Source organism: Vicugna pacos, chromosome 6 (genome assembly GCF_048564905.1).
Source record: "Vicugna pacos chromosome 6, VicPac4, whole genome shotgun sequence".
NCBI lineage: Eukaryota > Metazoa > Chordata > Mammalia > Artiodactyla > Camelidae > Vicugna > Vicugna pacos.
In genome coordinates, this window is record NC_132992.1 from 42,762,633 (window position 1) to 42,768,632 (window position 6,000).

Genomic DNA, 6,000 nt, shown 5'->3' on the forward strand with positions numbered 1-6,000 from the left:
TCAGGAGGCGTAGCAGGAGTTCAGACTGTGAGGAGGTTCAGTTTGAAACACGTTGGGATTGGGTTCCCTTTGGGACATCCAAGAGAAATGTAGCAGTTCAAGTTGTTACTTAAAATACCCAATTTCAGCATTTTCCCATGGTTATCATTTGATAGTTTGCTCAATCTGACTGAATAAAATGAGTCAGCAAATGAAATAATTTTACCTGTAACACCTTCCTTCACTTCCTGGCCCTATGCATTCACAAACGATTGTTTTTAATACTATATAAATGAAAACAAGTGCCTTAATGAGTATCGTGCTCTCTGCTGGTGCTTTATGCCCCTTAAGATTAATTTTCGTGGCATAAATTGCCCCTCAGAGAAAAGGCACACCCTCTTGCAAGAACGACAGGACTGCAGAAGACGAAGGTCCATTGGCTGAGAGCTGTAAGTGCATCACCATTAAAGAGTCTGGAGTCCAAAAGCAGAAGGATTATTCTGTTGGAGCTCCAAGGCAATTATAGGACTAGGAAGTATTTCCCTCCTTATCTATCTGTACACACAATGTGAATCAAGAAAAAAGATACCGAGATAGAAGAAAGAGATCTCAATCATAATTTTGAGATGACACACTCAAACTTGGCTTTAGCAAGAAAACCTGACTAGATGATGATATACCAGCTGCTTTAGGGGTGTAAGTAGCTGGTCGCTACCCCAGCTCCCTAGGAGTTCACGAGTGGCTCTTTAACACACACATTATTTTTATGTATTTTAGTCTTTAAATCACAATCATTTGCAGCATAAGAGACAGTTTGAATAGACCATCATCCTCAGGTGACACAGGAATAAAGAACATATTAATAACAGAAGGCCAAATATCAACCCACTGCACCGTTGAATCTGCCAAATCTTATTGCTAGGTTTGCTTGATTGAAAATCTCTTCCTCTATTTCTCTGTGTCCCACATAATTTCACGGAATAATCCTTATACTTGGATGCCCAGGCAGTATCATTAAGTCTGAAGGTATGACCAAATTGTTGGTGAAAGCAGTTTGGATTCCTAGCTAATCAGGGCGTAACAGATCACCTTGTACCTTTTTGTTAGGATGTTGTCACTGTCCCTGCTTTAGGCAAAAATGCTAATAAGCAAGTGAAATGATTTCTAAAACCATGTTGTCAGTTAGTCAGTAATGGAGTTTGGACTACTACTGGGGACATCTAGGTGTTGATTCAAGACCATGTCTGTTCTCCAACAGAAATGTTTTCAAATTTTCTAAAATTTCAATAAAACAAATGATGGCAGGCCTTTTCTTATTGAAGAAAAATTTTATAATCTTTATTTACATACATAGCTGCTTAAGAATTAAAAATGAAACAAGGTTAAACCTACAGCAAGAGTGCATGGCTTAGGTTTTGTTGTACAAATGAGTGAAATACAAAATAAAAATAAGCATAAGTGGGGAGACAGTAAAAAGGGATACTCTGGAATATGGCACTAGCCCCTACATCTTCCCTCCTCTTCTGCTTAGCTTGCAATTTTCAATTTTTTTTTCCTTATTTTCTCTGTGGAATCCAGCCTCAGCAATGGAAAGTAGAAGAAAGCAATTTTGATACCCAGTAGAGGGAGGGAGGGAGGGAGGGAGAAAAGAAGGAAGGGTGGGAAGAGGGTAGGAAGGAAGAAAAAATAGGAGAGGAAGGGAGGGAGGGAGAAAAATCTGAACGCAGAATGTAACAGAAGTTGACTGACTTTAAGACATCAAGGCCATGTGAGCTGAAAAGATATTTGGGCCATGATTTTAGAGGGATTCTGTCCCTACCTAGAGGAGATTTTAACTAAAATGATAAAGCTTAGCATTCTATTGTGACTGTTTAATGATATAAAGGAGTCTTAGCAATGTATTCAAGGTCAAGAAATGTTTCTCTTAAAAATATAAGGGTATGAATCCTCTTTTGTCAAGCTCATTAGCAGAAAATGATATTTTTATTATTTGTCAGTGGATTTCCAATCAATTACCATCTGATGCAAAAATAATCCTGGGAGCTACGATTAAGTATTGTTTAAATCATGGAACCAAGCCCTATAGTCAGACATGACCTCAATAATGCAAATGTATTTGTGAATAGCTGGGGAGATAAATTCATTTATAACAACAGACAGTGTCAGGAGAAGATTAAAATATATATGCACCACATAGATGAAATAATTGTAATCAGGACAGTGGAATTACCACAATTGGAGAATTTCACTGAATAGCTGAAATTCATGTATAACACAATCAAGTCTTCTGCCTCATTCAGACTCACCCGTGTTCATTTCCTGGATGTTTGATTAATTTAAACTATGGTTAATTGAACACTGAAATATTCGGGAAACTATGGACAGGAACAATTGATTATGGACAATTTCCACCTGTACTCTTTAGACTCAAGAGACTGTATAGATAGAATGAGATAGGTGAGATGAATTATGTTTTTACTAAATGTCTGTCATGGAAGCAGAGATTTTATTTGCAAAGATGTAAAGGAAGGAGTTGAAAAAAATACTAAGTTTAAAGCATTTGTTTGAAAAGAGGAAGATAAATAGTTATGAATGAATTTCAGTGTTCACTGGTAGAAATGTTTCAAGCAATTTCAAAGTTGCAGTCCTGCGCTAGGCTTTCATTCATGTGCTGTTTTCTCATAAAGGGAATTTGCCTGTTCAAGTGCACTTTAAAAACCAGTCATTCTTTTCATCAGGCTAAATTAGAAAATTTTCTAGTAAAAGGTTTTGAATTAGAAGTATTTTTATAAAACAACTATCCATACTTAGACATTTATAGATTTATTGATTCTCAGTTTTCAGATCTAGACAGATAATTAAAAAACACTGGTTACTACAATTTATACATTCCCCACGGTACCCCATGTCCCTACCCCTTCAACTGAACTGCTCAGTACTTTGCTTTAGTGTCAGGAGGCATCAGACAATCTTTTCACAATATAAATGATTGGAAGGATGATATTCCTGTAGTGTTGGTGTTTAATGTTGGTGAAGTTAGTGGAATGGACAAGCTGTCTCTTCAGGTAATATCATATCTCCCTTTGACCAGAACGTGGAAGCCAGTCCCAGCCATCTCCTTAAAAGGATTTAGTAATTAAAGCTGTCTTAGATGAATTCACGTAATTCTGAGACTTCATAATGTTTACCAATCTTTTGCTGCTATTGTCATGTTAATGGTGATGTAACTAATGTAAAGGTTTGTCAGTAACATCAATCTGTTATAATATGCTTATGTGTGTTATCTTTTAATCCTTGCGACTGTAAGCCAGTACCATGTTTTCCTGATTGGATTCAATCATCATTAGATACTCCAGAGCATGTGAATTGTTGAGACAGTGTTTGTGGGGATGATCTGAGGTCTGCTGGTAGTTGTTAGGGAGATCATCAGCAAGGTAAGAGAGGACACTAAAGGGCTGATAAGTCTTGCTGTTTATATCGGCGTAGCTGAAAGTAGAGGAAGTGAGAAGTAGATGGAACAGCTCGTAAGGCTAAGTTAAGACTGTGATGAAAGGGCATTAGAGGAAGCAATAAAAACCCATCAACATGTGATGCGTAGAGAAGGTAGTCAAAGGGTGATATCTTTTTTTATGTCCATGTCCCCACCACATCATGCATGGCTGTCCCTCCCCAGTTTTAGCACCTAGCTACGTGTTTGTCCCACGTCCTGTGGTCTTTCTATCTCCAGGACCTCTCTGGTGACTTAAATGCTCTGTGTGTGTGTGTGTGTGTGTGTGAGTGATCATTTACATTTTGACGATTGCTGTTATTTATTTACCTCCAGCAAAAGGACAAAAGGTTGAGAGTTTAAAAAAAAAAAAAGGAAATCCTGTAATATGCAGCTCTTGGATGTACCTTGAGGACATGATGCTAAGTGAAATAAGTCAGTCACAAAGGACAAATACCACACGATTCCACTTACATGGGTATCTGAACGAGGCAAACTCGTAGAAGCAGAGTAGAAAGATGGTTTCCTGGAACTGGGGAGAGGGGAAAGTGGGGAACGGATAATTAACAGGAATAAAGTTTGTCATGCAAGATGAATAAATTCTAGAGCTCTGTGCAGCATGTACTTAGGGTTTATAATACTGGACTGTACCCTTAAAAATCTGTTTAAGAAGATAGGTCTCATGTTAAGTGTTTTTACTGCAATAAAATTAAAAATAATTAAATAAATAATTCTTTGCTTCTAATGTCAAAAGAAAGCATTCAAATTTCAGGATAGGTCAAAAAGAAAGTTACCAGAATTATTTTTTAAAAAATTTAAATGTTTTAGGTATTTTACTGATTACTTTTCCATGAACTCAACCACGGCTTCAGCTGAGGAGGTTAATGAAACATTTAGACAAGTGTTCCCTGATCTCTTTATTTTCCCTTTTTGTGTTTTGTAGGAACTGATGGAGTCTTTGAATAGCTGCTGCAGGAAGATAATGAAACTAGTGATTTGGGGCAGTAGAAGAACCCGTGGGAGGAAGTTTCACATTTGGTGAGGCAAATACAATTTTTGCAGAGCTTACTGCTTTTGAAAACTCTTGAAAATTTATTCAGTGGTTTTGTGACTCATGGCGCATATCAATATTGAAAAGCTACCAGTGAACAGGATGAGAAATTCTCTTTCAAAAGTAGCCAGAGGCCCTCTAAAAACTTGCTATTCTAAACCTACTGCAAAATCAAAATTGCTTAAAAGAACTTCCATCCCGAAAAGTTTGTTTCTCTTGTCAGTCAGCCAAGATGAACAGTAAGTTCAAAAGTTAGCGTTACTGCTTTGTCCAGCCATCTGTTTATCCATCCATCCATCCATCCATCCATCCATCCTTCCATTCATCTATCCAGTGTCTATTGTCTGCACTATTTAATGCTCGGTGGTCTACTAGAGTATTCTAGACACGGTAAAGCAACAGCATGCTCAAGAATTTTCTTTGACTTAAGACAGCCTAAGTGCTTGGTGACTTTTCAATAAAATATGCTACAGAGAATGTATGTAAACATAATCCTGCCAAAGCAGAGCAAAATATGTATGAATTATTAAGTCTCGGCTGTGGGTGAATTTTTAGTGCTATATGTTATCAACTGTTTTTGTTTCAGTGCAAGTAACTACGTTAATTGTTAAATTAATTTGTTAAAAATCCAAACATTCCTGACAAAGTCCGAGTGTTTGACACGTATTTTTCACAATGGAAACGCACATCTTTGCATAGTTTTCCTGTCAGTAGACTTATAATGTGTGTGTTATTCTGTATCTAGCTTTTTGCACTTAATCCATGTAGGAGATATTTCCTTCATCACTGCAGTCATCCTCCAGATCTCTCTGTGGTTACTAGGGAATGTACTTCCATCTTTGGTTTAATAGTCATATTCATGTGTCAGGCAGAAAGAGAAACTATATTAATACTCAGCTTGTCTTAATAGTGAATATTGTGAGGGAACTGTGGGGGGATTGCCAGTTTTCCGGTGGTTTTCTTTCTAAATTTCTGCCGCTTTACTGAAGAGTTAACAAAATGTCAACATCACTGTCTGCACTGGAAAGTTAAAATTGCAGTTCTCCTGATAGAGGTGTCACTGGGGAGAACACCATCTGAACTTTATAGTGACTCACAAATCGGCTTCAGATAGACAATTCAGATCCTCTTGTAGACTCACGTTCGTGGCTGATTAGCTCTGTGGCTGAGAGGGTTAACCTCCTATACACCAGAACAAGTGTCTCAGCAAAAGAGAGACCATTTAAAACCCAGCCATGCTGAGTGCAAAGTTATTTTGATACCTTTTCTCCTCTTTTCAGAATGATTAATCCTACTTCTGTCTTACCAAATACATATTTTATATTGAAATCTTAATAGTTTTCTAATAAATTAACAGAGAACGAAAAACTAGCTGGCATGTTTCCTTGTGTTTGGTTAGTTGTCTTGCCTTCTTTGCACTCTGGGGAAAAGCTGTTCATGTGGAACTTCTCCAGGTGCCCTGGTTAATCATGTCATTATAGAT

At 37.4% G+C, this 6,000-nt stretch overlaps 1 long non-coding RNA gene across 1 annotated transcript in view; it reads left to right on the forward strand.

Moving 5' to 3' along the window:
- The window catches only part of LOC140696893 (uncharacterized), a 207,931-nt gene extending 203,432 nt beyond the window's left edge, over positions 1-4,499 (forward strand). Inside the window, exon 6 of the long non-coding RNA XR_012073528.1 lies at positions 4,410-4,499. This is a non-coding gene — a long non-coding RNA (uncharacterized lncRNA). The remainder of the gene's footprint in view (positions 1-4,409) is intronic.
- The last annotated feature ends 1,501 nt before the right edge of the window (positions 4,500-6,000 follow it).